The 10,157-nt window shown below is 46.8% G+C and overlaps 1 long non-coding RNA gene across 1 annotated transcript; it reads left to right on the forward strand.

The window, feature by feature from the left end:
• The first annotated feature begins 5,253 nt into the window (after positions 1 to 5,253).
• Positions 5,254 to 8,228, forward strand: LOC142776206 (uncharacterized). Its single transcript, XR_012887375.1, has 2 exons — positions 5,254 to 6,300; positions 6,527 to 8,228. It is a non-coding gene; the product is annotated as an uncharacterized LOC142776206 (long non-coding RNA).
• Positions 8,229 to 10,157: the final 1,929 nt, after the last annotated feature.

A 10,157-nucleotide genomic window follows, 5' to 3' on the forward strand; every position in this document is an offset into this window, starting at 1 on the left:
TCAATTCTCTCCTTCTTACATCAGATACCTTACGCTTATTAATCAACTTCAAAAGCTCTACCAACTCTATTTTGTCTGTTGTACTTGACGCTTTCAAGCTTTGACGCTTCTTAATGAGATTCTTCATACTTTGGACAGCTTGCCAGTGTCCTGTCTTACTACAGTACCTCCAACTTCCACTGCACACTCCGTAGTTATACTCGTCAGATTATCATTCATTGCATGAACGCTAAGGCTGTTTTCCTCGATAAGAGCCGAGTACCTGTTCTGAAGCGAAACTCTGAATTTCTGTACTTTCCCTCTTAGTGCTAGTGGTGAATGTATTGTTCACCACTAAACTGGGCTTGGTTGAATTCGCACCAGGTGTTAGCGTCCTTCAGGCAAAGGTTGTGGGATGTATTGGTATCCGTTTATGCCATGTGGAAATGTGTGGCCCAGACAGCCTTTCGGATGCCCTTTAAGCTACCTATATTTCTTCTAATGGCTAAGCCATAATACTTTGATAACTCTGCGAACAACGCATACAAAGTACTTTTACCTGCAGCTAAACATTGACTCTGCAGATGAAGCACTTGTTGCCAGACTAAATATCAATCCTACTAAACTTGTCAAAAAATTAGTGCCCTTCATTTCAGTGCTTTTTTAGCTGTTCATGGGTGCACTCAGGGGAAGCGTACTTAAGGGGGGTGAAGCAGACCGCTGCTCAGCTTTCGAAATATGTGATTTTTAGACAGAAAAGAGTTGCTAGAACAAACAAAAATGCCTGATTCTGGTTCAGAAAAAGCTGCGGATTTCCAATTCCACAAAAAAACTTTTTTTTTATATTTTTGCTTATCCTGTCTCTTTAATGACATACTTAAGCTGTGAAATATCACAAACACAGAGTAAAGGAAGACGCAACGACAAGCACAAACGGCACTTCCAACTAATGTAGACTGAGCGCAAACCCAGATTTAAGTACACAACATACAGACATGCACAGTCCTCACACAGCCTTGCGATACGTACGTCACCGACGTGTCGCTGAAACACCATTCTCCTTTCTTTTTAATGCGATAGCCTTCCATCAACTCACACGCAACTCCTTATCCATGAGAACAGAAAGGTCATTTTATACCAAATGTGCCAGGCATCGCATATGACCCACTCAGATTTTGTTTTAAAAAACTGTGGCCAATTATTTTAGTGCAGTGCACTGTTTGCCCTAATGCAGTGCATGTGCCAGCGAAAAAAAAAATGTGCTTAGGAGCAATTCAATGTACCAAAGTGGTGAAATCTATGTTGCTGAAAACAAAAAATTCCTTAAAAATAGACTGAGCACCTTGTATATATATGGGTGGTTGCTTGACAAGATATGTCACTTTCTCTCTCCGTCCAATTATCATCCCCTACTGTGTCTCACGGTGTCATCTGTAGTGAAAGAGTATTCTACTATAAGTTTGATAATATTTGCAAACTCCGCAGAGTGTATAACAAACTACAACTGCCCCACGTGACTGAATAGTTTCCATTAATATTGTCATAAAGGTATCAAGTTCCCGTACTTAGTAATTTTGAAAAGGTAGGGATGCAAACACTGGAAAATACATGAATTGACTCTGTATTCAGGCACGTGCAGATAGTTGATGTGCTTCAAGTAAACTTGTCAGTGGTGGTCCAGCCAGTTTAGGATAGAGTCGTGTTTGGAGCAGGAAGTCTGTTTTGCAGCAGATATGGAGCAGGAGGAACTGTGTCTAGGAGCATGTTTGGAGTGGCTGAAATGGAATTTGGGTCACTTGGAACAAAACACTTCTAAAATTTCAGTGAATATTTTTTCATATTAGTGCTCATACTGGAAATGCTGTGGCAGTAGAAGTGAGCAGCCAGTGCCAACATGCAGAAAGCAACCATTAAGTTCTTAGCCCAAAAAAGTCACATTCTGGTTTCACTGTAAAGCACAAGGTGCGTGTTGAAGTGGAACAATATTTTATGTCAAGGCAAGCATGGCACAAATTTTTCGAATTGCAACTGTCATAAAATCAAAAAGAAAAAGAAATTCTAATTAAGAAACCAGCAGTACTACGAAAACTTGTTGCATATGAGAACAAACTGTTTTGAATTGCCTGCATAGTGCGTCGATAATCGCCCCAGCTTACTGTGGATGATGCTCCATCACATTGAACAGTTGTTAGAGGCATGCGCACTGAGTGACATTCGCCTTTCACTTTAAAGCACTTAGAAATGAGCGCTTGCTTCCTGTCTTCCTTATGTTCTGAAAGTCTTCTAAAAAATTAAACTTGCAAAGTGGACTGGTATAGAGGGGAGAGGGGCATTGATCAATACAAGCATAAAGGGGAGCATTGCTTTATTTCAAGGCTGCCTTAAGGAAGACAACTCCGCTTGCTGAAACATTGGCCTTAGCAATACCCAGTGTTCACGAGTTTTCTACATTAATATGCTGTCAAGGTGCAAATAGAGAGTGGGAGCTCCTGTGCTACTAACAGGGTTAGGGAATAGCATACGACTGCATTGTTCCAGACTGCTTTTTTTACCGTAAAATAACTAATGAAAACGACAAACCTAGCTGTTCAACTTGATCCGAATTGCGTCTGACTGGTGCAATAGGTGACTCATGAATCTTAAAGTGTAAAAACACGGCAATCACTTTTTTTTCTCCATCAGTCCAAAACTTCTTCTAGTTCACATTAAATGGAACTGAATTACAGTGGATTAGTAGCTACTAATACCTTGGTGTTTACATCTCGAATTACCTATCATGCATTCTCACATTACCTACATTATCAACAATGCTCATCGTTCTCTGGGTTACCTCCTGTTGCGCGTCGTGGCCACCGCAGTCTGCGGGTAGCGGGGCCGATCTCCGTCGAGCCAAGGGCTAGGGGAGAGCTTTGAGCAAACTTAACGGGTTTATTTACATCTTTACAGTGAGTTGTCGAGATGACAGAAGAGAAGAACGTTGGGCGAGGCACTCCACGCCCTTTTTGTTGACCCCCGTTCCCTAGGTCTCTAGGTTGGGGATCACTATATAAAACAATGCGGACCAATGGTGATGTGGCAGTTCCTCTCAATGAAGTACCGCCCATTATGTCTGTTCATAGAGGCACAACACAGGCTTGCACATAGACACACACTCTTGCCACTAGTCGCAGCGCTGCCGTAGAACAGGGAGGGGGAGAGCGGAAGACGCACGGGCGCCTCGACTCCTTTGGTGTCGGCCTCGGACTGCGTTCCCACGAAGAGATCCTAGCGCGGCCTTTTGAGAGGTGCCAGGTTCGTGGAATTCTCTGGGAAGAGCCCTTTGACCAGCGCCGTCGTCGTCTGCCGGTTAACGCGCTAACGATGTGTGGCTGGCCCAGGCGGGAGATAGAGCGGCGGCTCCAAAACCCTCTTTGGCGACATTCCACCCAGTTGGCGCCGCTGTCAATCAGTGGGCGCCGTCTCGTGGGGTCGGCTTCTGTTGCTGCCTCCGTCCAGCCGTGGCGAGACTGTCCTTTTGGCACTAATCCGGCGTGGCGAATGACCCGCTGGGTCAAGGCATAGCTTGATCGCTACACTCCGCAGAAACTTTCGCCAAGCACCAACACACCTCAAAGGGTCCCTGTAACATTTTGTGAGCATGGTTGGAAAACGCTGCCAATCGGTAATAGAGGCTCCCGAGAACACGCGAGCCAAATTCACTGTATATTATCAAAGTCAGCTGAAAATTGCTTTCTCTTCTCTCGAAAAATGACGGATGAAACTCAAAAATCACTGGTAGAAGGCCATCTATCAGGCATTGGCTGACTTGAACATGGCGCGCTCCGTCGTCACAGGGATTGCCGCGGGAGGGCTTGGCTTATCCATGCGTCCATCGCATGGATAAGCCATCGCATGGATAAGCATGGAATCGATGAGTGGAAAGTTGAGAACCAGCACCCCGTTACAAGAAGCAAATTTGCCTCGTCATAGAAAATCGCAGCGAACCAGCTGCGTAAAAAAACACTAACCGTTGAAGGGACACTTGCACGCGAAATACCCAAACATCGGCGCAATTTCTAAGCCATATGGCTGCTACGGCTGACGTGGCTAACAAGCGGAACGCGAGTGAGGGACGTGTGAAGGCGCTCGGCTAATGGGAGCACCGAGAATCGAGGGAGTCTTGGAGAAAGAGGACAGAAGTAGAATCAAACCTATTTATTTCATCCTTAGAGAAAAAAAATGTTGATAAAACTTAACATAACAAATGTCTGTGCGACACCTCTACAGGACCCTATTCTTCGCTGGGTAGTTCAGAGGAGTCCGGGAAAAACATAATCGGCATCTCTAGATCTACTGGAAAGGACAGTCGCACCATTAGCCTCTCCCACATAGTCGGGGGAAGACCTCCTAAGGCCGCTCCACGACCGTCTTCCATCGTCACGATTGTGCCTATAATCTGGCTGGCTTCTTCTGGTGTTTCGGCTGCCACCACAACGAAATCTTCGTCGTCCACGTTAGGCGGGTTCAGACGATGACCGTCTTGGCCTGCATGTCCGACGTCGGCCTGGTGTGGCGTAGAGGAACGGTCGTTCGCGAAAGGTCCCGACTCGCTGTCTCCAGCTGTGGTGTTCTGATTATCTCCTGCATCCTCCATATCAGAACTTTCCGCTGACGCTGCAGCTTGATAAAGTTCTTGGTTTTGAGCCATAATCTTTGATTCTAGTCTGATCGGCGAACAAGTCGTCCTGCCAGATATGGTTCGAAGACGGTAACAGTAACCGGATCGGCTAAAAACCCGTAATTTCCCGAAAATTAGTACATGCATTACAAAGAACTTTGATGTCATTAATTTCATGAACTGAACTAGTATACTCAATTTTATTAATTTTCTTTAATTTAGCTGCCAAGCAGATATATAAATGTTCCATGTAATAAATGTAATCATCAAGTTATGGTGACGTACCATAGAGCATGGAAGAAGAAGAGCCTGGAATCTGTGGCACGTGCACCCTGGTCTCGGATGATGATGGTGACAAGCTTTATTTTTGTACAGGCGAAGAAATCTCCTGTGGGTTGCCCCGAAGGACAGGGCTCCGGAAGTATATCTCAAGAGTGAGGGCTATGTTTGTGGGCAGGATATAAAAATGGGTGTTAATACATATATACCTATGTTTTTGATAAGGCGAGAAAAGGTAGGGTCGTAGCAGCTGGTAGAGGGGGGCACGCCCCCCCCCCCCCCCCGGTCTCAAACTTTTTGGGGCGACGGCCTCCACTGCCCCCCCCCCCCCGGTTCAGGAGCCCCTGCCAAAGGAGCTTTGCTGATGGTCAGGGCTCTTGGTCCAGGGCTGGCTCTTGTCATCCGCTCTGCTCTCTGTACGAGCCTGATCTGGTCGTCGAGGGCCGAACTGGACAGCAGTGCCTCCTGTTGCTCACTCGCGATGTGCATGTTGTGGTGTTCGAAGTTGTATAGTGTGCACTCCCACGTTATGTGGTACAGGGTTGGTGTGCCCCTCACCATGGGCATTCATCCCTGTAAGATGTGGAGTGCATGCCACGTAGTGTGCGTAGCGTTTTGTTGGTACCGGTTGAGATCGGCTACAGTTCCATACATTTGAGGGTTTAAAGCCTTTGACGCACTCTGTGTGCCGCAAAGTCGCCCATACACTATGGTTTGAGTGATTGATTCATTGATATATGTGGTTTAATGTCCCAAAACCACCATATGATTATGAGATACGCCGTAGCGGAGGGCTCCGGAAATTTCGACCTCCTGGGGTTCTTTAACGTGCACCCAAATCTGAGCACAGAGGCCTACACAGTGGCGTAACTAGATAGGACGGCGCCCAGGGCAAATATATTTCCGCGCCCCTCATTATGCCCGTGATAATGTTTGTTATTATTATTATTATTATTAATAATAATAATAATATTATTATTATTATTATTATTAATAATAATAATATTATTATTAATAATAATTATTACTACAGCTCCTATTAATAATAATATTATTATTATTAATAATAATAATATTATTATTAATAATAATTATTACTACAGCCCCCCCCCCATTAAAAGCGCTAATGTAGGCTTCCGCGATTGCCTACTGGCGCGCGGCGGGCCATTTCGGAGGCCAAGGGCCACCAGTTCTGATTTCGATGAGCTACGCCCGCGTTTTTGTATAGTATTTTTCTTTTTTTATTCAAACTTCCGGAAGTCCCTTACCCGTCATTGTTCTCTTCCAGTCCACACTGCAAAAATCTTGACGGCACGGGCGCTTCCCAGGCCCAAGTTTCTCGTACCTAAGCTTTCGCGCTATTTGTGCATCCCAAGGAATGCAGGGTGAGTACAAAACAAAGCAACCAGCTAGACACCGCGCCCTCGGGTCTGGTATGGGGGTTAAACTGGTCGGAGTGTTCTGCCGTTTCGCTCCGTTCGCTGTTCCATTGATGGAGGTCATCCTTGTGCGGCCGCATTCTTTCAGGGAAGTTCTTGGTTTCTCCAACGTACGAAGCGGGGCAGTCGGCACATGCTGTCGGGTACACTACGCTCTGCGCTTTTTTCGCAGGTGCGTGTTCTTTGGGCCAAAGGATGAACCTGCCCATGGCGGTGGATGGCATGTGGGAAACGTTGACCCCCGCCCTTCTATTGCTTTGCTGGCGCCCGCGATGCAGGGAATCAACAAACGTCGCCGTCGTGTCACGCTTTCTCCGTCTTTCCTCCAGAGAACTCTGCGAATAAACGCCTTTGTTTAGCCTTTGGTGCCGAGGTCACGGATTATATTCGCCCTTCCTTCCGCCGCTGCGTGGACGATTAGTCGTTGGACGATCGGCTATTTCGTTGGAGTTTTCTGTTCTTACTCAAAAAAGGTGCATTCGAACTTTTTTATTTTATTTTGTTTACGTACGTGGTTGGTTTCAGGGAAGCTTTCAGTAAGTGGTTTGGGAGGCTGGTGGGGTTCGCTGAAACTCATCTAACCCAGTGCTGCGGAGCACAAAACAAAGCTTAGCCGAGGGTCATGGGAAGGCACGGAGGTAGCGCAGCAAAATGAAAATAGAGGATCCTTTTCCCGATGCAAAAGCCATTGCGGCAACCCTTTCCTTCACCACCATCCCCACTTCCAGTCGTACATTACAACCTCGCCCCTCCCCCCTTCCAGGCGGTTTTACGGAAAAAAACATTGACAACCTTTCCAGGGGGCGCCAACCCGAGGACTCGGCTTGGCGCCCCCTCCCTAGTGGCGCCCGGGGCACTTGTACCCCCTTGCCCCCCCCTAGTTACGCCACTGGGCCTACAACATTTTCGCCTCCATAGGAAATGCAGCCGCCGAAGCCGGGATTTGATCGCGCGACCTGCGGGTCAGCAGCCGAGTAACTTAGCCACTAGACCACCGCGGTGGGGCATACACCATGGTAAATAAATAGCTATGTACTAGAGAGGAGAAAAGAGAGGGCGTCGACCTGGACGAGCGCCATACAGAAAAAGCACTCTGTATGGCGAAATAATGCGCATAAATTCCAATTGCAGAAATACTTAGCATATACTTCTATAATTAGACCGAAATTTGAATATGCCTGCGTTATTTGAGATCCTCACACTAAAACCAATATCGACTGCCTCGAAAGAATTCAAAGAAGGGCCGTCCGCTTTATTTATGGTATGTACGGTCCAACAGACTCCGTTTCTGCCCTGATGGAAAGACATGGTATCCCAACATTAGAATCACGATGTAAATCATTTAGGCTAAAATTACTGTACCAATTAGTTAACCGGAAGCTCTTATTTGATCACAGCCCCTACATTAGTCGCCTGGAAACACGGCGCGGTCGTCATTCACACTCCCTTGCCCTAACTCCGTATTTCTCCAAAACTAATCTCTTCAAATTTTCGTTTTTCCCGCGCACAATCTGTGAGTGAAACAATTTACCGTTTGCCGCCCTGCTGTCGACAGATTCTATTGACGCACATGTTTTCCTGAGGATGTAAAAATGTTTTGAAGTTTTTTTTTTATCCACTGATCCTTTTTGTTGATTGCTTACTTTCAGTGCCATGTTGTTTCCCTTTGCGATTCACGCAAATGCGATTCTCGCAATCCCACTTGATTCATTGCTGTTATGATAAGCTTGGTTGCATTATTGTTGTATGTGTATGATGATTGAATTATTGTATGATGTGTGATGCTTGGCTTAATTGCCTTACTGCCTGTACCATTCCTGCTTGGGCTCCATGCCTGCAGTATCTTGTAAATAAAAAAAAAGTAATCACTGAAATGCTAAAAAGGTGCTGCTGCCCCATCGTGCAGCTCACGGCAGTTCGTGCGTACGAAATGCAAATGTTAGAGTAGGCACGCTGAAATACCCATGCAAAGTTTACGTGCGAAAGTGCATCGTCTTCAAACAGCTGAGAATAGGCTGCTGTCAATGACACGCGTGTACCTCCCGACACAAATCAGCCAAATTTCTCACAGCACACGCACGTGCGAGAAACATACGCAGGCTTCGATAGCCGAACACAGTCTCGACCGCGAATTTCGGTAAGCGTAACACCCGCAGTTCACGGGGAAGCACTAAAACGACGCACAAACACACGTCAATCTTTCTTGCGGAACGGCGCACCATAAACTGAAGTCGGAGCCAAAAGCGCTCACCGTAGTTGTCTCGAATTCATGAAGCCATGCAAACTATTCGCTGATCAAATGCATGCACATGGCACGAAAACAGTTCAAGGTTCTCGATGGGCTGAGGTTTGCAGCCACTGTCCGGAGAGATCAGCGCCGGCTGTCGGTTTGGTGACGACCGTCTTTGATGAAGTAGAGGGCAACACCTGCTTCATTGTGGGCTCAACAGACATCACATACGCACATGAAAACACAACTACTCAGCCGGTGAGCGCCGGACAATTCCGCCAAACTCCACCAGGCAATTTTCCCCTTTAACTGATATTAAAGGAAATACACAATTTATTCAAAATGTTACTCATGCGTTAAGGTGACACAAAACGACAACACTGGAAGCACACCGAACCCGAAACCCTGGATAGCCGTGTCTTCAACGTTTTCAAACAAGTACACCTAAAAGAGTAACAAAAAAACAATCACTAGCTCTTGCCTAGGTCAGGAAAAAAAATGCCAGAGTTCTCGAGACATCCTCTCGCGTCAGGGGCATCGACTTAAGCCATCAGCGTTGCCATGGAGTACACCCCTTTTGTAGCGTATTTCAAACGTATATTGTTGCAAAACGAGGCTCCAACGCAGCAGGCGGCCGTTCTTAGAGGACATGGTCTGTAGCCAGGTGAGAGGACAATGGTCCACTTCCACAATGAACTTGCTTCCGGCAATATAACAAGCCAGTTTCTGGACTGCCCAAACCAAGCACGCACATTCCTTTTCGCTAGCGCTGTAAACCTGCTCGCGAAGGGTGAGTTTCCGGCTAATATAGAGGACGGGATGCTCTTCATCCCCCTCATCCCTTTGACTAAGAACTGCCCCCATGCCTCTATCACTAGCGTCGCATTGGACTATGAAAGGCCTCGAGTAGTCCGGTGAACTAAGCAAAGGTTGGCTCGACAAGGCCGCTTTCAAAACGCGGAAAGCCTTTTCTTTCTCCTCATTCCAGTCGACAATTTGGGGCTCGGTCTTGCGCAACGCGTCAGTAAGAGTGCTGGCAATGTCGGAATATCTAGGGATGTACTTACGATAGTAACCAGCTATTCCAAGAAAAGCCCGAATATCGGTTTTCGTTCGTGGCTGGGGAAAGTCTCGGATAGCTGCCACTTTCATTTCAGAGGGACGGTGATGCCCTCGACCGATAACATGCCCGAGATAGAGTACCTCTGCTTGTGCTAGCTGACACTTGGGCGCCTTTACCGTTAAACCTGCTTCGCGTAGGCGTGTCAGCACTGCTCTCAAATGCGCCAAGTGTTCTGGCCAGGACGAGGAAAACACGGCGACGTCATCCAAGTAAGGCAATGCGAAGTCCTCTTGACCCCGCAAAACCTTATCCATTAAGTTTGAAAAACAGTAAGGCGCGTTCTTTAGGCCGAAACTCAACACTTTAGGGTGAAATGTCCCCAATGATGAAATAAATGCAGCATACCGGCTCGCCCTCTCGGTGAGCGGCACCTGCCAGTAACCTCTCACTAGGTCTAGCGTTGAGATAAATTGCGCGCTGCTTACCCTCTCGACGCGTTCCTCAATGTGG

This window comes from Rhipicephalus microplus, chromosome X (genome assembly GCF_043290135.1).
Source record: "Rhipicephalus microplus isolate Deutch F79 chromosome X, USDA_Rmic, whole genome shotgun sequence".
Taxonomy (NCBI): domain Eukaryota; kingdom Metazoa; phylum Arthropoda; class Arachnida; order Ixodida; family Ixodidae; genus Rhipicephalus; species Rhipicephalus microplus.